The sequence below is a fragment of the Tachysurus fulvidraco genome, chromosome 22 (genome assembly GCF_022655615.1).
Source record: "Tachysurus fulvidraco isolate hzauxx_2018 chromosome 22, HZAU_PFXX_2.0, whole genome shotgun sequence".
Taxonomy (NCBI): Eukaryota; Metazoa; Chordata; class Actinopteri; order Siluriformes; family Bagridae; genus Tachysurus; species Tachysurus fulvidraco.
This window is the reverse complement of record NC_062539.1, coordinates 8,425,959-8,452,838: the sequence shown is the minus strand read 5'-3', so window position 1 is coordinate 8,452,838 and position 26,880 is coordinate 8,425,959. Positions and strand designations below refer to the sequence as shown.

The 26,880-nt window shown below is 37.1% G+C and overlaps 1 long non-coding RNA gene across 2 annotated transcripts; it reads left to right on the top strand.

The window, feature by feature from the left end:
- The first annotated feature begins 1,071 nt into the window (after positions 1-1,071).
- On the top strand, positions 1,072-25,923 carry LOC113640643. 2 transcript variants are annotated; one of them, XR_007139056.1, is made up of 3 exons: positions 1,072-1,308; positions 22,602-22,843; positions 24,261-25,923. It is a non-coding gene; the product is annotated as an uncharacterized LOC113640643 (long non-coding RNA). The 2 variants fall into 2 exon arrangements; XR_007139055.1 differs by lacking the exon at positions 1,072-1,308 and having other exon boundaries at positions 21,848-22,843.
- The last annotated feature ends 957 nt before the right edge of the window (positions 25,924-26,880 follow it).

Here is a 26,880-nt window from a genome sequence, read left to right as displayed (position 1 = left end):
TCTGGTTAGTATGGTCTAGCTAGCTTGTTTTTAGCAAACCATTAAGCTGATCTCATTTTCCATTAAGACATCACCAGCTTTCCTCTTCGTATTTCTTCTGTTACTATTGTTTTCCAGTAAACAATAGACAAAGAGGCAGTTGTGTTTTTGTGAGAAAGATGTGGTTGTTTAGGCCAAGTACGACTGTGAGTGCAAAGAGGCCAGCAGGGAAATATCATTCAATCCTAACAACACTTAAACAATGAAGAAGACATCTACAAAGTGGGTGTGTGTTCCTAATGTTATAACTTAGTTTGTGAGTCATGCAGCACTTAACATGTGAATGCGTCTGCAATGGATTCCTGCTGTGAATCAGAACACTGCACAAACATGTCATGTGTGAAACTAGTATAGTAAAATAAAACCACCAAGTGGGTTAAACTCCACCGGGTTTAAAACACATTTACTTAAAGGGGAATAATGTAAAGCATGTATTAGATATGCAGCAGAAAATCAAACACATCATCGCTGAACTGAAAAGACTCAGATCAATTGACATAAAATATAATTATAAATTATGGACGATGGAACTGTTTTGACTTTTAATGTGGTCAGTAAAATAAAATTTTATTGTGGAAATATTATATTCTGTATAATGAATTTGTATTATTAATTATAATCATTATTTTTTTTTCTTGTTTCCACTCTGTACCAAGGTCAGTTCAATAATGTTAACATATTAACAATGGACATTGTCTTGAAAAGGCAAAATATAAAAATATTGTGTGATTTATATATTCAGACAACATCACCAACTTTATTAAGAGGAAATTTGGATTATTATAACAAGTTCCTTATAATTAAAATTAACAGAATTGCTTGTTGTTTCTTATCACTTAAATTTAACGAAGTATGAGTCAGAGGTACAATGGAAAAAAGGCAGGTTGTTATTTAACGGGTCAAAAAAAAAAAAAGGGTTTTAAACCGCATAGTGAGCTCAACACTATTACACTGCTAAATGCATTCATGCAATGTGTGTGTAACCCCGGCTATATCCCTCTGTCTCTTCACTCAGATTAGGTTAATCTTTGATCAGCTTTGATGCTGCACACCGCCTGCCTGTCAAAAAACATTGAAAAGTAGGTCAGAGTTTAGTTGTAAGCTAACTCTGTAACCTCGCTCTTCGTGTTTCTTTAGTCTACATTTCTATCAATTATAATGAACAAGACAGATTTAAATGGAAATCATACATACAAAGTGGAAGTGTACATTATATTACAGGATGACTGTATGACAAGCTGCTGAATGCAATGCTATTGTTTCCAGTGGGTAAGATTATTTTCAGTAATATTATTTCATTTCAATATCATTATAATATTATTTCAATATCTTTTGGATTCCAGTTGACCTGATTTGTGAAATAGCAGTGTTTAAATGATTAAAATTTTTTAGCTTACATTGACCTGTACATGGTAGTGTAGGGCTTTCACAGGGAAAATAAGACATACTAGGCAGTAAGTATCTTTGACCTATAGTAGACTGAAGAGTGTTCACAGGATAAATGCACGACTTATTATATTTGTGGAATGGAATGGAAATGGAATGGACATGAAATATGAACACATGGACACATGGATATTGTTGTGCTAGGCCACGACTAATGCACGACTAATTATGTGAGATTGATTTAAGCAATTCTAGTCAAGGACATAAGCTCTGTTTAAACAGTATTCACAGTGCTGTAGTAAAGTTATAAGATGACAGAGACACATTAAATCAGACACAGAATGGCGCATTTGGCTTATTGGTTTATCCGCTTCTAGTGTTAATGTAACATGCCACCACATTAGAGAAGTCATTTTTACAACACAACACAAACCACACCCACATCAAATAAACAAAACACATTAAATTACAACGTTTACATTTGAAGTAGTACACAATATTTGAATTGTTTCAACATTGGCTACACAATTAGCATAGAATTGTGACCTTTTGTGACTGGATAAGTTAAGAGACATAACTTTGTTTTGGAAAGTATTGGGGACAGGAAAAAAAAAAAAAATCTTGTGTTGTTGAAAAGACCCTAATTCAATTCACACCAAAATGGTTTCAGTCATTAGTATAAGGTTTGTCTAAAAAAATAATCTTTCATCTTAACCACAGTTTTAATCTATTCTAGATTCATAAGCACTAAAAACACTATCTTCACTCTTCTGTATCATGTATAATCTGCCGCATGTTTTCTTTTCTTCTCATAGATACTATTGTAACTGACCTTATTTAAAATGGATCTGTCCATAATCCTCATCAGAATGCCACCACAAGCATAAGTAATATCAGTATGGCTGAGCTTGACCTAACTGTGTTAAGTGCATAATGTTTAGTTGTTCTAGTTCTGTCAGCTGTAGTAGTTTAATTTGTGAGAAATATAAACTATTAGGTATTCTAACCACAATGCATGTAACATTAGAGGTGTGCATCCAGACTTTAGAGATGACTGGAAATAGTCAGAACCATAGTACAGTTTCAGTAGAGCCCCTAACTCCAGCACCAGAATGTTCAAAGTGACATCCCATTTGTATAGTCACAAAGCCAGAACCAACACAAAAGCTCACCCACTGGAGCCCCATTCCTCTCCTATGTCCTTGCCAAACAACTGTCTATTAGAGAGAGAGTGAGACAAATGAGGAGAAGCCTGTCGAAAATGTCCTATAAGATTTTATTATATTGGTCTTTTGTAGACACCAGCAGATGAGCTGTATACCTGGTTTCATGATGTCAGACAATGCAGGTAAACTTAGCTTCTAAGACAAGCCTATAGTGTTTTTTTTAGATGAACTAATGATAAATGGCTTTGTTAGATACAAGGTTATTAACTAAGGTTAATATTGTAGACCTGTAAAAATTAGAAAAATCCAATGCCCAAGGATCTATATCCATTACAGTTCTGTGTGGTAATTTAGTCTACAGCAACATTTGGTCATTGAACTGCTGGATGTCCAAGTGAGGCCACAATTTCTTTAATAGCTATACAGGTATCTGAGTTATTTCTGAAGGCAACTCTCATATTTTAGATCATGTAGGTTTTTATCATGATGGTGTATGTTGAGCTTGCATGTACTCTGCATATTTTGGAGTTTTCCATTGAGTACTCAAGCTTCCTCCCCAATCCAAAGACATGTGTTGTAGGCTGATAGGCATCTCGAAGTAATGGGTTGGCAGAGCAACATTTTTAAATGTAATGATGTACTATCCTATGTTCTTGATCCTAAATGACATCACAGAGGTGTGGATTGTGAAGCTAACCATACCAAAGTCTATAAAGTAAAATCTGTACCACAATTGATGCCATCTGGGTAATGCCCCTGGGCAGTAATATTCCAGTCCTAGAATACCAGGACAATACACACATTAAACACTTTTTTTTTTTGGTATCTCCAGGTGCTGTGCATGAAGGGTTCTTTAAAACAAGTGGGGAATTCTTGACAGTGTCAATCCTTTTTATGGGCTAATTCTATGGTAAAGGAGATCATCAGAAAAAAAAAAAAAAAGACGACTGAATACTGAATGCCGTCCTGCTTCCCTCACACTTCATGGGGCAAAACATATTTGCTCCTTCACCTTATGTAGTGCACTATATGGCTGATAGAAAGTCCTTTAGCATTCTCCATGAATCCCAGTAGCTAACTGCCCTTAGAAGTAGCTAAAGTAAATTTTACATTTTACACACACCTATCAGTCACTGCTGATGTTCAATTGGAGATCAATTCTTGGAGGCAACACACACTATGTGTAATCACCTGACATGATTGATGGATCTTCAGTCTGGGAAACAAATGACTTCAGGCTTGCTTTGTCCTGATACCATTCTGTATATCTTCCATGTATTTATGTCTGTTTGCTTTTGAAAGACAGATGGCAGCTCTAATGTTGTGCTATGCAGTGCAAATGAGGCTAAAGGATAGCAAAAAGCCATTAGCTCTCTCTTCTGGAAAATCTTCGGCTTGCTATACTCTCAGTCTACAGAGGCACTATTGTTGCCTAATCTTAGTTTCATGCAAGTTATATGTGAAAATTCTTACAAATTTGCAATCATAAGACCATGTCAGTTTTAGGTCCATCTGCTCCCTGTCAATAGTAGGTGCTTTCCCACTGTTTGTACACATTCCTGGAATAAACTGTAGGCAACACTTTGGTTTTGGTTTAATGCTCATCAGACTTTGATTCAACGTTCTGGAAAAAAAAAAAGAAGTCTTAATTGGGCATAAATAGAAAACCTAAATTGGCTGCATTACTCGGACCCTTCCGAATAGCATGCCAGCATTTCTGCCTGCCAAGAACTAACTGTCCCTTCCCTTTGAGCGGTGGGATTAGTTAATTGCTCCTTGCTCCTCACTTGTATTAGTATCTGGACCGTATGTAGAGGGAAAGCATTTAAAAAAAAGTCTGGGAAAACTATTTTAAAGAGACTATGACAGAAATCAATGTTCAGATACATAAACATCTGTCAGATGTTTTTAGACTATTATATTTAACAAAGTCCAGCTCATCAAACTGGCCAAAGAATAGTTTCCAGAACACTGCTGGAGAACATCAGCACCAGTGTAGAGTCTGTTACAAACCAGTCAAAATGCAATGTAAAGGAAGCTGAGACAGCTTTTTAAGGGAATCATATAATCATAGAGGTGATGAGCTGAATTTTTGGAATGAATTATGTTGGGTCTTAAATCATGGAACTCATTTTAGGTTTAGTAAATTAGGTTCAGGTTGTAAGACTTATTGAGAAAGAACATGTCATCCAACTCTGGAAATAAATATCCTGTCTAGTCTTACTTAGGTTAAGAAATTGCATGTCGTTGTCCCACTTGATTTAAATCATAAGCTAAACTGATATGGTATATTTTATATATACCAAATCAAGTTATCTTAGATATATATTGACCCAGGATGGTTGCAAGGTTGAAAATGAATTAATATTGAAACAGGGTGAGGCTAGTGTTAATATTTATTTCTTGCAACTTAATTTATACTTAATTATACGATTATTGTGTGTGTGTACTAATGATGTATTACATTCTTTTTCTTGTAATATTAAACCCTCCTCATATTCTACGCATTTTGTCTATGGGAATTGTATTTGTTTGTCTGTGTGTAGTTTTGGTCATTTATTGGACATTGTGAGTCATACTGGGAAGACTGGGATTGTCATCAGCTGCTACTGATCTAGTCTGGGAAAGCAGAATAATGCCGATGATCTCATCACCACAGAGGGCACACACATGCACAGACACATATACTTGGACAGACAGGCAATTATAATTCCTCACATACAAACAAAATGTACTCGAAATGGGAATATGGTTAAATTGGAGAGGGTAAAAATCATATTATAAGGATCTTGTGATATTTAAACTAGTAGGATGAATACATGGTATAGCATAGAGTCTTCATGTTTGTGTGTGTATGTGTGTGTGTGTGTGTGTGTGTGCGTGTGTGTGTGTGTGTGTGTGTGTGTGTGTGTGTGTGTGTGTGTGTGTGTGTGTGTGCGTCTGCGTGTACGCGTGTCTTTTGCATAGTGAACAGACAGCATCCAGACTAGAGAGAGAGAGAGAGAGAGAGAGAGAGAGAGAGAGAGAGAGAGAGAGAGAGAGAGAGAGAGAGAAAGAATATAAAGACCCAGAAAGAAAGTAAAGACGTTAAAGTAATGGAGATTAAGGTATTCAGTGATAAGAGAAAAGTCTAATTATTTTTCCTATCTGTATTTAAATCCCAGCGACCAACTCTATAGAATGTGCCGATGTCTTTATTCACTTTTTCAATAATGAGCCACTTTTTAAAACCTCTGTCTGGGGTTAGTAGGAGTGGGCCTCATAATGAACACCAGATACCACTACTCTGCAGTCAAGATCCTGGAGGCTGATCAACACTCAGAAAATCAATAGTACTTCTGAATGGCTCCAATTAGCTCATTAAAGACCCACAGTGAGCTGTGGCCAGGAACGAGAAAAAAGCCATTGCAACATAATTGGGCACGATTATTAACGAGGAACCTCAGGGTAGAAATTCTTTGCCCATTCAGGTCAATTGAAGTCAGCCCTTTTAGCCCTGTGTGAAGTAAAGCTTTTCTTCCTCACCTCACGCACAAGGTGAAACTCATGAGATAATTATGAATTTCTTCAGGTGTTGAATGAACTCATAAGGTGATTAAAGCATTTTCTTTCACATTATTTTGTGGTTGGTACAGTATCTCCATCTCAGCCCTGTGTAACATGTTTCAGCATGCAATTTTTCAGAACTATGCAATTAATTCCTATATGGTGGCTCTATTATGTTGTGGGTTTGGATGGAGAGCATTTTGTTGGGCTAGCTCCATTTGTTCCATTAGTGGGAGGAGAATGCCATTCAATAAAAAGTTACCTTTTTGCTATGATGAAGCATTTCTATCTTGATAGAGTGGTCTCTTCAAGGATGACTTAACATCCATCCATGTGGCAGGAGGACTCACTAAATGAATTAATAAAAATTGAAAATAATGTAAATCATATGCCATGGTCTTCACATTCACAAACTCTTAACCCAATTTAAGCAACTATGAGAGATTTTGGACTGTTAGACAGTGCTTTTTATTTCCATTATCAAAAATGCCAGTTGAGTGAAAGATTGTGTTTTTCACTCCAATACAGTTTCAGACACTTGTAGAATTTGTTCCAAGGCACACTAAAGCTGTTATGACAGATTGTGGTGGCCCAACATCTTACCAAACATATTGTTTTTTTCTCCTTTATCAGCCATCTGCATTTAGAATATGTAAATTGAGTGTTTGGCTACATAAAATCTGTTTGAATGTAGCAAATAAGAAATTGACCATGTTTTCTACTAAAATACATTCATAATCAGCTTCTTCTGACACATTGTGTTTTTTAAGTTAATTAAATTGAATTAGATCACAATGCATGTATGTGGACACCTGACTATCACAACCATATGTGCCCATTTATAAACCATAGACATTGACACAAAGTTGGCCAACCCTTTGCTGTTGTAACAGGCTACAGTCTTGTAAGAAGCCTTCCACTACATTTTGAAACATGGCTGTGGGTATTTGTGCTCAACCATGCACCAATATCAAGTGAGAAGTTTTGTGTATAGTATATGTTTCCCCAAATTAGTTTATGTGGTTGAAGTCTACACTTCCTTCCAAGTTCTTCAACATCAGGTTTGGCAAACATTGTCTTTATATGTTTTATGTGTTTATGTGTGCATGGGCATTGACATGATAAACAGTTTGAAGGCCTTTTGTTTCAGTGAAATCTTAATACTGCTACATGTGTTATGGACAATTTGATAGATAGACTTGATTGATGCCACAAGAGAAATTGTTACATTACAGCGACATTATAATAAAATTATAAGACAATATAGATCTACCAAAACACACTGACTATTAAATAAGGTGCAACAAAACAGATGTGCAAAATGACAGTGCATAATATATACAACATATTTATGATATAAACAGTATGTACAGATAGTGCAGTAGTGATGTAGCTGTAGTATCTATCACACAGAGATCAGCTGTTATAATCTTAATGTGAACGGTAAGTATGATTTTCTAAAATGTGCTTTTTGGCACCAGAACTGAATGAATCTATTAGAAAATGATCTCTGTTTTCGTTTTAATATTTTTTGAAGGAGGTGGGATTGATTGTACATGACCCAAGATGTTTACAGTCTTGGCCACAGTTCTCAAGAAAATCCACCACCATACTTTTGGTCTTTCTTATATTAAGGATCAGATGATTCCTGTTATACCACTCCACAAAGTTATCTACCAGTTCCCTGTATTCTGTCTCCAGCCAATCTTTTATATAGCCCACCACCACAGAGTCATCAGAAAATGGTTTGCAGATGGTATGAAAGTCTAAGGTATACAGAGTGAACAGAAATGGAGACAGGACAGTTCGTTGTAGCACTCCTTTGTTTCTAACCACTGTGTGGAACAAGAAGGTCACCAACCACACAAATTTTGGTCTGTCTGATAGACATTGTAAAGGAGACAGTGGATGGGCTGACATCTACCGTCAGCAGTTCACCAGTCAATAGAGGTTTACACAAACAAGGATCTTACAGTGCTAGCCCTACCATCCAGATGAGTGCAAGCCAGCTGCCACAGGTAGATGACAACCAGCATCAAGGGCATATTTAACCTGAGGTCGGTGGTCACGCCATAATCTTCTTGACGTGTCACAAGGGCATAGATGTTTTCTACTGTATAGCAGCGCTATCCTTTCCCTGCATAAGGCTCGGGTTAAAGATGTATTGTATGATACCAGAAATATGGCTGCATAGGATTTTAGGTTTCTCCAGCTATCTCCTAACCTGGCTGGTCATCACAATCATGCAGGGAAATGGGGTTATCCCCATGGAGTTTGGAGTTAAAGATTGGGAGTGCTAGAGTACTGGAAACTGGGCAGGGCTAGAGCATGACGTTTTACATCACACAACAGACCACCACTCCCCATATTTATGAGAATATTGGCAGTGGACAAATTCAGCCATTGTCTATTGTCTAAATTCACCTCATACCTACTGTACTTCATTTATGTGGTCAAATTTGCACCACAACTACAGATGTACGGTGGAAAACAAGTTTACTCTCAAATCTGTTCGACCATATACAGTACTTTACCACACAGCCCCATTCTTTCACGGTTTTAAGAACAGTCTCTCAATAGCCTTTTTTGGTTTTCTCCTTCCTATTTGTCTCGGATTTTATTATTTTGAGCTGTGATTTTGTTTTCTGTCAGTTTACTGTTTGGATTTGTTTTTTTATAGATGTACTTGGGCTAATGCAGTTGTGAATCATTTGATCTTCCTGCTGGTCTTTTAAAGCCCTGTTTTAATCATTCTGTAATTAAAATGTTCCCTGGCTACATCATTACAAGCCCTGACATACAGCAGGAAGTCTGACAGTAGGTGCATGATAACATGAAAGAAACAAGCTGGAGTTAATGCTTGGCATAAAAGTGTTAGGGAGCATGGGGGATGAAAGAGACTTGTGAGTGTCAGTGTTTGTGTGGAGATAGACAGATGAGCGATTGTTTAAAGCAGTACAACCAGGCATTAGCAATAAAGAAAAGATGAGTATGACTGATATGCATTGCAAATACCATACAGTAAATGCATAGAATATATTATAAACACAGAAATGGACAACAGACATGCATAGTAGAGGTGTGACAGAGTGTGCTTTCTGTACTTGTATCTTTTCGATTACTGCTCCAAGTGCCCAGATAGGTACCTGAGTTCAACATTTTGACTTATCGTCATGCCTCCGGAAAGACTAGAAAACACACTGAGGATAAAATTCCGGGTTTGTCAACATGGTGTGTGAATTCCACTGGTGACAGTTCTTTAAACGCAGCTAGATCACTTGATTTCATATCTAGTGCACCATGACCTAGCAGTCACTACAGATGAATAAATGAATATTTTTTGCCCAGATGAAACATAATAATAATAAAATACTCCCACTCACATGATTTCTTTGACATTATGCAGAATACCAAATCTCATATACACCTAGTTTTAACCAGATGTCTTGTGAACTAAAAAAGTGTAGTCCAAGCCATGTCTGTTCAGTTCAAATTATTGTATAGTTATAGCTGAAATGCATAAAAACAAATGGATCTGATATGTCACTAGTGAGATATTGCTTGATATCTCATCAAAATTCAAAGCTAATACACATTTTATATATAATCAATAACCCTTTACTTTTTACTCCTTCTCTCGCTTTCTCTCTCTCTCTCTCTCTCTCTCTCTCTCTCTCTCTCTCTCTCTCTCTCTCTCTCTCTCTCTCTCTCTCTCTCTCTCTCTCACTCTCTCCTTGTCCTTCTCTCCTTCTATCTCCTTCACACACACACACACACACACACACACACACACACACACACACACACACACACACACACACACACACACACACACACACACACACACACACACAGACCATCGAAATTTGCCAGCAGCTGCCTGGTCATCCCTCTGTTCAAAAATTAAAAATTAATTAGTTAATTAAATCCACCAGATGGAATATTTTTCTGATACTGTTGACTGCATCAATGTGTTAAGACTTGAAAGGAACTTGGTGCTGTGTCTATTTTTTTTTACCAGTTGGTGTCTTTTCCAGCCACCTTAAATCAAACTATATATAGACTGTCCAACTTATTAGGAACAATCATGTTGCCATCTAATCAGTCAATTATGCAGCAGAAGTAGAGATTGTTGTTTATGAAATTCTCAACAGATTATGAAATACTCAAACCAGAACTTCTAGCACTAATGTTCATGTTACAGTAAAAGTCACAGAGATCACAAATAGTTTCTTATTAATTGTGGCCATATGGTGGTTTCTTTCAATTGATAGGTGGGTTAAAATGGGACAGGGTTTTAGTACAGTCAATAATTGTATACCTAAAAAAGGGCATCTATGTGGTACATTTACAGATCTAATAGCTAAATGAATTACAATTTTTTAATACATATATTAATCTGCATAGAGAGAGAAAGAGAGAAAAATGGTATGTGCAGAACAGAACCAATGTGGCCCATGCTCTATCCAACCTAACTCCATCCATCTGGTGTTGTGGTGTCTGAAATGAAACTTCACACAAGTTTAATGTGATGATAGATATATTTTGCTTGTAGATGACTCCATCTATTAAGTCTGTAACATGGAAGAATCTACAGTATATTAGAAACTGCCACGCACTGAGGTCAGTGAGTTCCATTCAGGCACACTGGATCCAGCATTTAAGTATGAACTGTTGGCTGCGCACTTGGGATAAGTGAATGAATCATTTAACAGAATGGAATCAGTTAACTCCATTCACTGAGGAGACTCAACAATAGCAGATAATAATACTTAAATACATCCTGCATCCTCAACAATTTGTTTTCAGTCCTGTCAGGTGTTAGCAGCAGGCGGTGCAGTGTATTTATACCAAGTTTTAGACAATTGCATTTGAGCCAGATAATTTGCCTTATCCTTTTGCAAGTTCTGTTCTACCACACGCTAATGCTACACTATATAGACAAAAGTATTTAGAAACCAAATGGATACCTATATACAGTATAAGCCTTCACAAAACTGTTGCTACAAATTTGAACACAGACAATTCTCTACAATGTCCTTGCATTCTGTGGAAATAAAAGGCCTGGCCTAAGCATGATCCAATGGCCATGTGCACAAACTGTGTTCCATAAAAACATACTTCGACTAGGTTTGTGTGGAAAACTCAAGTGTCCTCCACAGAGCTCTGATCTAAACCCCAATAAACACCTTTTGGATTAATGTTTACTGTGTTCTAGCCCTTATTTCCCAACATCATTGCCTGAACTCACTGATGCTCTTTTAGATACAGTAAAGAGGCAGATATTCAAACAGTCACTCTTCTGGAATATTTAAAGAGGCAAAGCTGGGAGCAGAATTGGAATGAGATATTCAACAAGCACATATTGGTATGATGTTCATGTGCCCACATATTTTTGGCCATATTGTGTAGGTCTTCATTTTTTTGTTAGTGTTGCCTGTGGTATTTCTGTACTCCATGTTTAGGATTCAACCAACCTTTGCCTTAACATCACAGGACTAAACTATTACTGTTATGAACTACCACTGGTGTCTGTACCCCTGCATTACTTCAATAGCTTCTCCAAAATTGGCCTCAAGCTTAGATAATGAGAAGAACCCACTGAAAGTCAGTCATCAGGGTTTCTGTGTTTGTCTGCCGTTTAGCTGTACTGTAGTTCCCCAAACTCTGCACTTCATTGCATCGTTTCATGGTAACTCCCATCACTTGCATGTAAACACACTCTGATGGCCTATCAATGCACTATACACAATATTCACTTGCCCAAGTTCTTGATAAGATAAGAAAGGTGAGAGAGAGAAATACAGATTGAGAAAATTAAGGAAGAGAATATAAAAGAGAGCCGGGAGAGAGAAAGCTGCAGAGACTCACAGGAGCTGTGATTTGTGCCAGCATTAAAACACAAAACAAGTCAGAAGTGCAATTCGTACAAACCACAGAACAACACTGCCGCCGTTCATCCCAGCACTCACATGCTCTCCCATTCCACTGAGCTGAAACAGACTGCATTAATACTTTATCATTTCCCATGGGTCATTTTAAATATTAAAGAAAGTGAAGAAAATACCATTTAAAAAGAGATCTTTGGGCCTTAAGTCTCGTTTTGTGTGTCAGAAAAAAGAAACATTGAACCCTTGAGTCAAACAGGCAAAGTTATTAATGGATGAGAAGAGCATTAGTGTCAGTCCTGAAAGCACAGGGCATTCACAGAATTGTACAGGAATTAAGTTCTTAATGGCTCTTGTTTGCGTTTGGGAGCGAAAGTTGTTGTTAGCTGTATATATTATTATTTTGTTTTACATTTTATCGAAAGCCAATGGCTTGTTTGTGTGTGTGTGTGTGTGTGTGTGTGTGTGTGTGTGTGTGTGTGTGTGTGTGTGAGAGAGAGAGAGAGAGAGAGAGAGAGAGAGAGAGTGAGAGAAAGAGAGATAGAGAGACAGAATAGATCATGTGATAGAGGAAACCTCAATGGGTGTATACAGTAGTAAGTATACAAATTTTTAATGAGGTTAAGTTCAGAAAACATTACTGCCCTTTCGAAATTGTCCTTTAAAATCCATTTATACAAAAGTAAATCCAGTTTATATTCACATATTTCAAGCTAAAGTTTCAACCGATTGGATTGGATTGGGCCATAATCTGTCACATAATATACTGTCACATAATATTCGAGTGTTCAGTTATGTGTTCAGCTACAGTGTTTTTTCAGTTGTTGAAAAAAAAAACATTTCCACTTAGCTACATGAGAATACTAGCTCCGATGCAAAATCAAAGCAGCAAATGTCAAACATCAAACACGTATTGGCCGACACATTTGGGTGAAGTAAAAGGTCTGTAAATATGATCTGGTGTCAAAATATTCTCATGAGAAAGCCTCTGACTAATATACTGTAAGTCAGACTGTGTCCTGTTGTTCTGATGGGAAACACTACATTCAGCTATATTAACACATTCCAGCAGAATAACCTCAACACATATTTACAGTATATTAAGCATACTAAAAAAAATATACAACTTAAAGAATAATTACTAAAGAACAATAAAAGCATTCATTTTTGAGGCTGTTGAAGCCGTAAGATTAAAGTAAGTTGAAGAATACGTACATCCTGTTTATTCATGCTCAGTAATTGGACTCGGCAGACAACCCTGACCACACAACAGGTCAATGTGCTTTTAATGATCATGCCACATTTTGAGTCACATTGCCATATTTTGCCAGGCTTGATGATTGGCTAGTGTCTTGTAGCTCTGCACTGTCATAACCAACATAGTCACCACAAATTACACTATTCATTTTTTCTAATCCACTAGAAAGCTTGAGGTCAGACACAGGCCTTACACATACAAATGTCTGGCAAAATGTCTCGTTGTGGAAATTTGCTTATCTTTTATTTTTAACAAAATGGGGAATAATCGGTGGTTTCACTTATTCATTTCAGGGTTCAAATCAAGGTTCACGTTGTTGAAAAACAACATGATGGGAGCCTTGATTAGAACATGCCAGACCAGGTCAGTAGTTGCTGAAGAAGTCAAGAAGAGGTCTATGGAAAGCATGCTTATACATACAGGATACTTTTCCATAATCCTGCAGTTTAAAAAGAGACTTTGTCCAGCAGCGACAGCCATTTTAGGAAATATTCCCAATTACAATAAATGCTCAGATTATAAAGACCATTTATAGCTATTTTTACTAATGTCAAGCAAGAAGTGGTTTTGTTTCTTTGGCATTTTGCTAAGTTTGTGCATTTTATTTTGTTGGCAATAGAGTAAGAATGTTTAAAGAAAACTTTAAATAAAATATATACAGTTCTAAACTATATATATATATATATATATATATATATATATATATATATATATATATATATATATATATATATATATATATGTGTGTGTGTGTGTGTGTAGTATATATATGTACATATATATATATGTGTGTGTGTATGTATATATATGTACATATATATATATGTGTGTGTGTATGTATATATATGTACATATATATGTATAACTGTAACTATAACTGTAATCTTAATCTAAAAGTGATACTGAATCCCAAGAAATACAAAAGCTGGAAGTACATCGCTTGAATAATTTGAGGAATATTTTGTAAATATCAAAATAATGTTTTGCCCTAGTATTATTTATACAGTCCTTATCTCTATATGTTTACGAACAGCTGTTTGTGCATTCTTGCAATCACATGCACAAATTCCCACTTAGATGGCAAAAGACAGCGTAGTTTGAATACAATGAAAAAAAGGCAAAACTTTTCAGTGATCAAGCAATAAACCATTATTTCAGCATATAAGATGTGAGTGATGCTGATGATCAGAGTGATTGCTTGTTATGTATCAGAAGTATATGATGTTAGATAAAGTTTCCCTAATGCTGTGACTCCATTTCATAGCATAGTAATAAAAGAGAATAATAGGGCTCTAAAATAACTAAAATAATGTATAGCTAATAATTTATATAAAATTGATTGTCATCTAAAAATTATTATTATTATTATTATTATGTAGTTGTCATCACGCGAGAATAAAAGCGGACCCAAATGCAGGATGGCAAAAATGACAGGGTTTAATAATGAAAAAACATGAAACATAACACAGACTAGACCAAACAAAGACAACACACAAGGCAACGCAGCACAGTTAAATACAAAAACACAATGGGACACGATTAGGAACAGGTGTGAGGAGGGAGGGGCAGATGAAGGCGGGGCAGACACGTGACGAGGAACATAAACAAAAGGCACATGGCCAACAGTCCAGGCTGAGTCCTGACAGAGCCCCCACCCCCACCCCCCAAGGCGTGGCTCCCGACGCGCCAACCCGTCTTGATAGTCCCGACGGGGTCCAGGTGAGGGGAGCAAGGCACACGGCGAGGCAGGTGGGGGGGGGCAAGGCACACGGCGGCGCAGCCAGAGGGGAACGAGCGACGTCCACAGCCGAGCAGGGGGAACGAGCGACGTCCACAGCCGCGCAGGGAGGGCCGAACACAGCCCCCGTCTCACCACGGCCAGGCCCACCACTCAGACACCAGGAACTGAGAGGGAGGGCGGGGAAGAAATAAAAATCCTCCAAAAAACAGAAAATCCACGGGGCAAAACACGGGCCTGCAACAACCCCCATGAACAGAAAGTGGGGCGACATGGCCCGCAGCCCGGAAGTGAGGCGGCGCCCCCCACGGAGAAACCGGTTGCGAAGCGACGTCCCTCACCTAAAAAATGCGGATGTCACCAAACCCGCGAAGTCCAGGGGGGAAAAAAAACAAAAATGCTCCCACGATGAGCCGGTCCGAGCTACAGCCATAAAATAACAGGCTTTAATAACGAAAAAACATGAAACATAACGCAGACTAGACCAAACAAAGACAACAGTAGATTCCGCGCTACACAAGGCAATGCACCACAGTTAAATACAAAAAGACAATGAGACACAATTAGGAACAGGTGTGAAGACAGGGAGGGGCAGACGAAGGCGGGGCAGACACGTGACGAGGAACATAACCCACATGGCCAACAGTCCAGGCTGAGTCCTGACAGTAGTAGTGGTAGTAGTAGTATTGGTATTGATATTCAATATGGACTTGTTGCTGATTTCGCCAGACTTTTATTTGAATTCTATTTGTTCTATTTATTTTTATGCTATTAAGAAAGACTGGAAATATAAGAATAACAAAAAAATACAAACCAATGCACCAATCATTTGATCCAACACAGCACAAAGATACAGTTTCCAATCTTCCTCTTGCTTTTTTGCCTTCTAAATCATGGCCAGATCTGCCTGGCAGATGTAGGGTAAGCGAGGGCGGATATTGCAGCCAAGCACAGTAATCTTCCTTCTGCTTTCGTCTGAGCTGGGTTAGCCCTCAAGTCTTGGCCTGCCTAACATGCTGTCTACCCATAAAGTTAGAAGTCACGGCAGGATTAGGTTGGATCAATGAAGTGAACAACTGAGAACTAGAGATGATGCGCAACAGGTGTGTCCTGAGTCTGAGAGATTTTTCATGACATTCTATGAAAATGCAGAGAAATTATTGGCGGTGTATTGAAACATATTTCACAAAAGAGAGTGATGTCAGCAGTTCTGGCAAACTGGATCGATTACACCAATCTATCTTATTTCAGAAACACTGGCTTAATTGTTTCCTTTCTTATGGCTGTATCAATGTGTGTGTGTGTGTGTGTGTGTGTGTGTGTGTGTGTGTGTGTGTGTGTGTGTGTGTGTGTGTGTGTGTGTGTGGATTCAGGTCCCAGGATGAAATGGAGCATTATTGGCATCTATTCGAACTAACTATACACTATAGGGAAGTGCAGTCCATTTCCTCATTAGATTATAGAGCTATTCTTACACACAAGCTATTAAACACACACACACACACACACACACACACACACACACACACACACACACACACACACACACACACACACACACACACACACACACACAAATTATACACTTACAGTAACACCAGCTTTCTCTCCCAAACAAAAACAAGAGCTATTAAACACCCCCTCTGTGTGTGTGTGTGTGTGTGTGTGTGTGTGTGTGTGTGTGTGTGTGTGTGTGTGTGTGTGTGTGTGTGTGTGTGTGTGTGTGTGTGTGTAGTTATAAAAACCAAACTACCTAGAGTGACATTCACATAAAGGCCGAGATTCAAGATAATTGCCCAGGTTTACTGCGGGGAAGGTCTTTGTTGTGTAACATTTTCAACCTAAAGAAAAGTTAACCAGGCCACTTCAAGGAAATTAAGTGGAAATGTGTAGCTGTATTTGGACATGACGATGTCCAATTAACCTCTTATGTATACTTGTACTTTCACATTTCTTTGACAAGCTCAGTCACTGCTTCTAGCGTTTACATAATCATGATTTTTCCCCATGTGGCACTATTCCTGTGGGAAGCTGACAGGTTGCTAGTCTTATTTTTTGCACTGTTCTTGACAAAATTAAATTAACATGTCACAAAACATTGTTTAAATAAAAAAGTATGATCAGTAGGCCTGTGTGTTACTCAAGAAATGTGTTTGTCACTTTTTATATTTGTTAACATTATAATCTTTTTCAAAACTGAATGCAGGAAGCAAAAAATGTCAAAAAATGTCTCAAATCTTAACTTAAATGATACTTACTTATAAATGAATTAAATTATTATATTATATTAATGTAACCCTGCAGACCACCACAGCATAGCAAAGAAATGTTGTCTCTATTTTGCTAAATAGCTAGCTAAAGTAACTCGATATATCTGTAACATATTCATGTAAATTTGTAAAACTATGTTATATATATATATATATATATATATATATATATATATATATATATATATATATATATATATATATATAAATGTACTTAGATGTTTGAATTGAATATTATTTACACTTAAAAGCTTAAGTGTAAATAAATAATAAGTGTGAAAGTAGTTTATTGATCCAGACATGTTATGTCTTCTCACTTATCATATATACTGTTTTGTAGATAATGTGAATTATATCAAACATTTTATAAAAGTTATAAACCCAAATATTTACAAATGTAATAATAACTGATTTAAGCAGTCACCCAAACAAAGGTGATTTTTCTGTGTAAAGTACACCAGCTAGCCATGATATTAAAACCACCTGCCTAATATTGTAAAGGTTCCCCTTGTGCCATCAAAACAGCTTTGACCCTTTGAGGCATGAACTTCACAAGACCTCTGAAGTTGTGCTGTGGTATCTGGCACCAAAACATTAGCATAAGATCATGTAAGTTGTAAGGTTAGTTGTAAGGTGGGGCCTCAGTGGGTCAGACTTGTTTATCCAGCACCTAGAAACACTTTCATGTTGCTCAAATCATTTCTGCGGTGTGGCATGGAGCATTATCCTGCATAATGAGGCCACTGCTTTTAATGAATACTGTCACAATGAAGGTGAAACAATACTTAGGTAGGTAGTGTGTGTCAAAGTAATATCCACATGAATGCCAGGACCCAAGAATTTCCAGCAGAACATTACCATAGTAAGGTCTCACTTTCCCAGGTAAGTGAGACACACACAAATCCGGCTGTCTACATGATGTAAAAGAAACTGGCAGTGGACAGGAGACACCACAGACACTTTGACTGGTCTGTAGTTATGCTGAATAGGTAATATATTGTATCCACCCCAAAAATGACTGCAATATGATGCAAAATACCCAAATGAACCCAAAAACAGGGGTTTAGCTCCCATTGAAAACTTACTGGCACAGGTTGCTGACAGTGTGAAAATATACTGTAGATTCAGGATTACTTTGTGTGTGTGTGTGTGTGTGTGTGTGTGTGTGTGTGTGTGTGTGTGTGTGTGTGTGTGTGTGTGTGTGTGTGTGTGTGTGTGTGTGTGTGTGAGACAGTTAGACAGTACAGGTGTCAGCAAGCAGCTAATTACATTTGCATTATTCACAGTTACACAGTTACACAATTCACAGACATAGTAAAATGTCAGAGGTGTTTGTGTGTGATATGGATAGCGAAAGACAAATGAAAAAATGGAAGTTTGACAGCCAAGTATCATAAAATGAGATCCAATCATGCACTATTATGCAAAGATGGGAACATAATGGTAGATCTGCAGGCTTTCTTGTCATAATTTTCAAAATGAGCCTTCATGCCATTTTGTATGATTGATGATTAGTTAACGAACCTGCTACAACAAGAATTTTATTCTTTAGAAAAGGAAAAATGGCATGTAAAGCATGTTTAGGTATTTGTGTGTGTGTGTGTGTGTGTGTGTGTGTGTGTGTGTGTGTGTGTGTGTGTGTGTGTGTGTGTGTGTGTGTGTGTGTGTGTGTGTGCGTGTGTGCGTGTCTGTGAGTGCGATCTTAGTTTCTGTCATCATTAACATTAACACATTTGCAGAAAGCATTTTAAGAAAAATGATAGAGTATGAATAAAAAGACAATGCAATTTGCAATTTTCTTCTAATTCCTACAAATTAATTATCTTGCGAAGTTAGGGTGTAGCTCCTGCCGAAAGTTTGATCAATTCCACGTACTCATGAACCTAATTTTATTAATATAAAAAAAAAAAACAAGTAAAATTACAGCAAATACAGCACTCTGGATCATTTCTGTTAGTGAAAATTAATGAATGAATTAAATTATAATTATATTAATATTATATATATATATATATATATATATATATATATATATATATATATATATATATATATATATATATATATGTGTGTGTGTGTGTGTGTGTGTGCGTGTGTGCGTGTGTGTGTGTGTGTGTGTGTGTGTGTGTGTATGTATAATTCTGATCATTGCTATGTTATGAATGCTGTCTATAAATATGTCAATACCACTTTTTTGGTTGTTTTTTGATTGAGTACTGAACAGCAACCCCTTCATAATGATGGATCAAAATGAGTGTGGTCATTAAACTCGATGCAAGGTGTCATGACAATCAATTTATTGACCCTGGTGACCATACATGTCTCAGTGCTCGGGGTTACTGAAGTGAAGTGCTCTCTCTCAGGTAGAATGAATTAATGAAGTGTTCAGTGCTGGTGAATACCATTGTGTGTGCATCACACTTTGCCCTTTTTTGTACACACTTTCAGTCTCCATGCTCAGTGATACTGCCCCATGTGCACAGGTTGTTGCACCTTTGCACTCTTCATTGAACATATTCTTTTTAAACATCATGCAGATGTTTCACCAGTTTACTCGTATCGTAGAAAGATAATGCAATACCTCCTTTTGATATTTTTACAGAGTACATTGTGTCCATTCCATACTGTCTGTTCATTATAGTGATAACGTTTATTAAGCTTATGCCACTTAACATGTTTTTGTATGTTGAGATCAGAGCATTTTTATTAGTATAGATACAGGTAAATGTTGGTGTGCAATGTTAATAAGCCCAACAAGGATTTAGCAACTGAGCCAATTTTTATTCTGAAGTGTCTTTAGTATTTATGTAATAGAGCACTATTCTTACACTCATTATGTTGGCTTTGTATAAGCCAACATTCTGTTTTCCTATTTAAGCTTAGACAAAATTTTATCAAGAGTAACCCCTCCTAGGGCTTTCGAGCCACATGCACCAAATTCGGTTATGTTGGCTTATGTTGGTTAAACCAAACTTGGCCAGCTCCTTTAGGGTGATACTCAGAACAAAGTTTTAAATTGGTGTACCGACTGGCCTTTTGGTTGTGCCGCACTCCCAATCACACTCAGATCAATGAGGGAAACTTCCTCACGGGTATTCTGATGATGTCACATGATGTCACGTGAAAATAAAAAATGAGCACAACATGGACATGTGATATATCAAAACACTCAGCACAATGAGGGGAACTTCCTCAAGGGTATTTGGATGATGTCATATGCTTGTCTCCACTTACCTCCAAATGTTTTGGCACCCTAGCTTTCTGTCCACTTGCCTCCAAAAGCAACACTAACCCTTATGTAAACTTGCCTCCAAAAGCACCATCCTTTGCGAATACTTGCATCATCAAAGCCAACATCAAAGTTAGTCGCAATGAACTTTACAAATCTAGTTACAACATTGCATTTCTTTGTCCTGACAATTTTCTATCTACAGTGCCCTCCCACCCACATGAGACAATCACTTTCTATTATAATATTAAAGATATAAAGGAAAAACGGTCACTTTAGCTTTAAGAAACCTACTCTCAGAAACCTGTTTGGAGTTGAAGCCCCCCAGCTTGTATGCTATAGAACCATGGTTTCATAAAAACTGCTGTTCAGCATGTCTGTGTGTGAGAGAATGTGTTTAAGAAAGCTCCCTGGTCATTACGTTCTCAGTGGGATTTTTTTCATAGGAAAGGCTAATTAAAGATCAGTTCCCTTGACCACTAGGAAGCATGACTAAGTACTTTTCCCATGCACACTTAATAATCAGGGCCACCATGATAGACGGTTTCTGCTGACTCTTTGTGTTAACCTGTTAAAGCTGATGGATTTCCGTTCCTCTTACATTGAGTAAATGCAGGATCATTTAGCAGAGCACTGATTGTAAATCAGCCTAAAAGGGATCATACAGTCCTATCTTCACTTTCTAGGCCTAGTCTTTAAGACTGTGAGAAAGAGAGTTTTATTAATTTTTCTCTCAAAGGGACAATAAAGCATCAATAAGCTACTCCCAACCACTCAGAACTTACAATCATCTTCGGAAGAATGCTTTGTTCGGGGATAAAGCAGCTTTGAAGGAGAAACAAGTCTATGAAGATGACACATCAGTGAAACATTCACAGTGAAGTGATTAACTCAACATGTGAACATTCTGAAACTGATATGATAATAACTACTGGTGTAGATAACTAGTTTGCTTTCCTCTTTTTTTTGACATTTACATACATTGGCAGGAAGAGGAAACTTGGTGATGCAAGAAATACTTATACTTGGGGTTGTTAAGAAAGCTCAATCTTATTCTCGGGGTTTTAGAATCATCTTCTAAGCCAATAAGTTATATAAATGTGAAAGAGCAACTCACAATATATAGCAGTTCAACTTCGTGAAAATTAGTATTATATAAAGTACAGACACAGCATATACAATTTATATATATATATATATATATATATATATATATATATATATATATATATATATATATATATATATATATATAATTTGTGATCTGAACTGTAAAGGTTCTACAGAAAAAGAAGTTGAACCTTTTTGGCATGTAGAATCACATCTACATAGTTCCCTTGTTAGGTCGTGACTATAAACCACATCCTGTTCCATTCCTGCCAGCCAGTAACTTGGATCTGAGTTTACAGCGTGTACAGGTTCACCAAAACTGAACAGCTGAACACAGGACAAACATCACCTGGTCTGGCCTTTTTCTAATCTGTTCAGTTTTGATTAGTCTGTACCCGTTGTAGCTTCAGATATCTCTTCTTGGCTGACAGAATATAACTTGATGTGGTCTTTTAAATGTATTATAGATAAAGTAGGAGTGGCCTGGATGATACTCTCTCAAGGAGCACTGTCTCTTAGCTCTGGTCTCTCTAGCAGCTTCTTTAAATTCTTTTCCTCTCATCCAGAGCACTTTGCTGGATGCGTTGGAAGGATTGTATAAGGACAAATAAGTTACTATCCTGAGACAGTAACCCACAGTGGAGCGCAGTGAGGATGAATTCATCTTTCACTGACGCAGCAGCAATTCAAGTGAAATATTTTACACCACAAGTGTAACCAAGCAATATCTAACATGCAATTAGTGTTCTATAACCTAATAGCTCTCTCTCTCTCTCTCTCTCTCTCTCTCTCTCTCTCTCTCTCTCTCTCTCTCTCTCTCTCTCTCTCTCTCTCTCTCTCACACACACACACACACACACACACACACACACACACTTTATTAAATACTACATTATCAACCTTCTCCTCGTAGCTCAACCTGATACTGTGTGAGGACAATTTGCTCAGGCTCTAATGGTTTTGTGTTACAGCTGAACACTGCTACTGTCCATTCAGTCCACCCTACTGAACTCCTCACTAACAAAGGGAAGCATGTTTCCTGTCAGTCCACAGATACCACCCGATAGGAGGCATGGCTCAGCACTAAGCCAGGAAAATCTGCAACTGATCACCCCTGAACATCAAAATCACCAGGAATGTGATCTTATTGCTTAGTCCAGAATCCAACATTCTTCAAGAAAGGCTCTTATAAGCCTTGTGATGCTGTGAAATGGTGAGTATGGCCCTTGCACATGTCTTCACTGAAAAAAACATATTCCTTTTGTGGTCCACTATGTTTTTCATTTCAGTGCTCATTGATACAGGTCCAACTCTAATCCTAATGGATCTAACAGTCTATTGTACAGCCCTTGAAAATGCTAATCCACATCAAACATGTTTTGGATGGAAAACCAGGGGTCATGTAAATAGCTACTGACTGCTGTGTGTTGCCATCCTTATCAATGACTCGCCTACCTAACTCGTCCTTTTAAGCTTGTTTTAGGTCTATAAACCAATAATCTCCTAGACAGAACACAAATGTATAGCCTGGTCTCTGCAATCTCACCAATGCCTACATCTTGCTTAAAACATGGCTCTATGAATTTACATTGTGGTAATAAATATAGCCTGGGAAGCAACTACTCTGTGTTAGATATGTTTGTCCAAAGTATCCAGAATGCTCCCTTGAAATCCATTGAATCCATTGATGTTATCACAGGCTTGCCCTTTTCTTGTGACAAATTATTTTAGTTGTTTTAACAGTCTTTTAATATCCGTTAAGCTTGCTCTTCTCACTGAAACACTGGCTTTAAAACCACTAAGCTACTATATCAATTATTTCAGTATGTCTGAGGTTACATTGGTAAGTCTGGTATGGGGTCGCAGTTCACATCATAAGTATAGAAATTATAGTAGTGTCTATTAGCCTCAGGACTGGTTATCACTCACAAACCAATTATCAACTCAAGAGAGTCGATCAAGAAATTATGACAGTGATGTGTGCATGGCTAAACCTGAGAAATGGTCTTGTGTCCTCCCATGAGCCGAACATGCAAAGAAAGTGTTTCATCAAGCTGCAAAACATCTGTCAATGTGTGCTCAGCTACAGTATCAACCTCCCCTGGAATTCCACGTCCATCAATGCACCTGCTGGATGACTAGCTCCAGAAAAATAACAGCACATATTTGGAAGCCCCAGATGTCGAGCCATGAAAGATCTGTTCATTTGGAAGTTCTGTGAATACAAAGACAATAAAATAGCTGACAATGTCCCTGTTAGCATACAAAGCCTTGATAATATAATAACTGTTTATTGACTGCACTAATGAATGCAAAACATGCATATATAGCATATACATTGAGAGAGTATATAGTGATCTGTATCTACAGGATTTTGTTTCGTTCTTGTGCTCCCACAAATTGACAGATGTTTGGATCTTTGTTCACTGCACTATGAGTTCATGTTCCGAATAATAGATGAGATCTACTGGAATTTAATAAATCAACAACTAGATATTGATAGCAAGAAAATAGCTACAGTGTGGTTATCCAATGGAATGTGGCTATGCTGTCACAGAAATTATTCATGTACTCTGCAAATAAACCATGTGGTTTCAGAAGGCAAATAAAATCTGCCTTTTCCTTTTTAGACAAGAAGTGAACGAAAACACAGGTGCCATGCTGGTGTGGGTAACAGTGGCAGATATGGAGAAAAGAAGGATGTCATGCAGGGAGACAGACAAGTGCATAAACACACACAGCTGCCACTTCCTGTGATGCTAAAGTCTGACGTTGATGTAGTCTGGCTGCCATCAGAGCCAGCTGTCACTTCTTACACTCAACACTCCACACTCAGAGAGAGTGAGAGAGAGATAGAAAAAAGAGATAGAATAAGATATCGGCAGATACAGATAGATTTGTGTCTCCTCATTCTGGTAATGTAAAAATAGCTAAATTTAGATATTAAGAAATTAACGGTTTATTGAAAAAATAAATCCCATGTATGTTTGGGCACTGGGTAATGAATCTTTTTGTGTTTGTAACTAAACTTCCTTGGAAGAACCTGGTTTAGTGAAGATATCTCTAGAGCCTAGATGAGGACTTTTTTCATTTGTCAACTGGCAAACAGTGTTCTCAGTGCTTATCTTTTGCCTTAGTTCAATCTGCGCATTGTCAGCGCATTGTCCTTGCCAAACTTTTTTTTATCTCTATTGTTTTTTTTTTGTCTTTTTTTAATCTCTATTGTATGAGAAACATCTGTATCACACTATTCAGTTATACAGAATTGCTGGGAGGAAGGTTTTCTAGGATCAGGAAAGTTATACTGTATTTCTTCAAGAATCAATGAGACTGTGATATTATGGGATGAAATATGAATAAACTCCCACAAAATAATTGTTATATAAGCCATGTCCTGCAAGAAATTGCTTATTTGGAAAAATAAATTCCCTGAATATGGATTACATGCTGTGATGTAGGCAGTTATGAGTGGGCTGCTTTTCAAACACAGCAAATAGCAAGAGTATAAGAATTCATGAAAGAAAGTCAAAATTCTTTGACATTTAAAGCCCTTTAAAGTGAGAGGGAAAGTGGCAAGGAGAATTACATAACACTGTGCTATCTGGTGAGATAAAGCTCAGAGTCTTATTTATTTATTTATTTATTTATTTATTTATTTATTTATTTATTTATTTATTTATTTGTTTGTTTGTTTCTGTTTGTTTATTTATTTTATTTCCTTAACAGGGTATAAAAGGATATACCTTTCTTTGGGGTTTACTAGCATGCAAGTTTGCTATTATAGCATTATAATAATAGTGTAATATTATGATAGCATTATTTCTGTCAATTTATTCCAATTCAGTATATAAATACAAAATATTCCAAAATATATCAAATAGTACATGCATACCAAATATGCCTGTAGTATGCTAGCTGTGTTGCATGAAACATTTGGTTTATACAACATAGGAATTTTACATCCAGATGCACTGTCAATCCTGAAGCCACCAGTTCCACCACAACCTAATCAATCATGAACATTATATCGCTCTCACTTACATAATTATACTATACAGTTTCCTGTTTATTTCTTTTTTACACCCATCACATTTACATTCACTCATCCCAGAGTATTCAAAGCTAATCACTATCTAACATCTTTTTTGGCTTTTGCTATTCTGAATGTTTGCTTTGACTTTTATGTTTATTCTTTATCTTCATTTTGTTTATCCAACAATTCTCTATTTGATTGGTTCACCATGACTTTGTCTTCTGATCAGGATTGTTAATAAAACTAAGCTCATGCTTATATCCACCTGCCTATACTTCATGACTTAATACTTCTAAGGTTTTCATATATATTGGTAGGCTATTCAGTGCTTTAAGGTAATTACAGAGAAAATTAAAACATGGCTGGTAATCAATGGAAAAAAACTGGTATTAAACTGATTAAACTGGTATTTGTCTCCTGCCGTGCTAACCGATTATCCAGGTCTATAAACAACAGGCAACAATGTGACTAAGGAATCTTAATGGTCTGTCCAAAATGGCACTAAAAAAGTAAAATAGGGAACAGGGCAAAGTGAAAAAAAAATCTGTCTGGGGAAAAAGTATGGCCGTTAAATTGTGTTTGCTTCTCTGTTTCTAGGAAGTTATGGTTCTGGAATCCTGCAGCTTAGCAGGCAGTACAGTGAAAAGCTGTTTGAGTGACTGCTTGTGAACTTTGTATTGTGTTGTTCTTTTGTGTATGAGAGTGATAGCAGAACGGGGAGAGATTTAGTTTATACAGGCATCAAAAGCTGCAGAATATCTGAATACCAAGTCTCCGGGCAACATCGCACCATACATAGAGCAACAGATTGTGACCTGTCTCATGAAGTATAATCAAGAACAGAGAGAGAAAGATAAGATTAGAACTAATACAGGAGACTATATATATATATATATATATATATATATATATATATATATATATATATATATATATATATATATATATATTGTTAACCACTTTTGTTTGGGAACTCAATTACTTTCAGAAATTGCATGGCAAATCCAGTGAATCCAGGAAAAGCTATTTTGACATTTTCTGTGTGTGTGTGTGTGTGTGTGTGTGTGTGTGTGTGTGTGTGTGTGTGTGTGTGTGTGTGTGTGTGTGTGTGTGTGTGTGTGTGTGTGTGTGTGTGTGTGTGTGTGTGTGTGTGTGTGTGTGTGTGTGTTGGTCTTTTCAAACATTTTTGTATACCTGTCATCCAGACAGCCATTAAA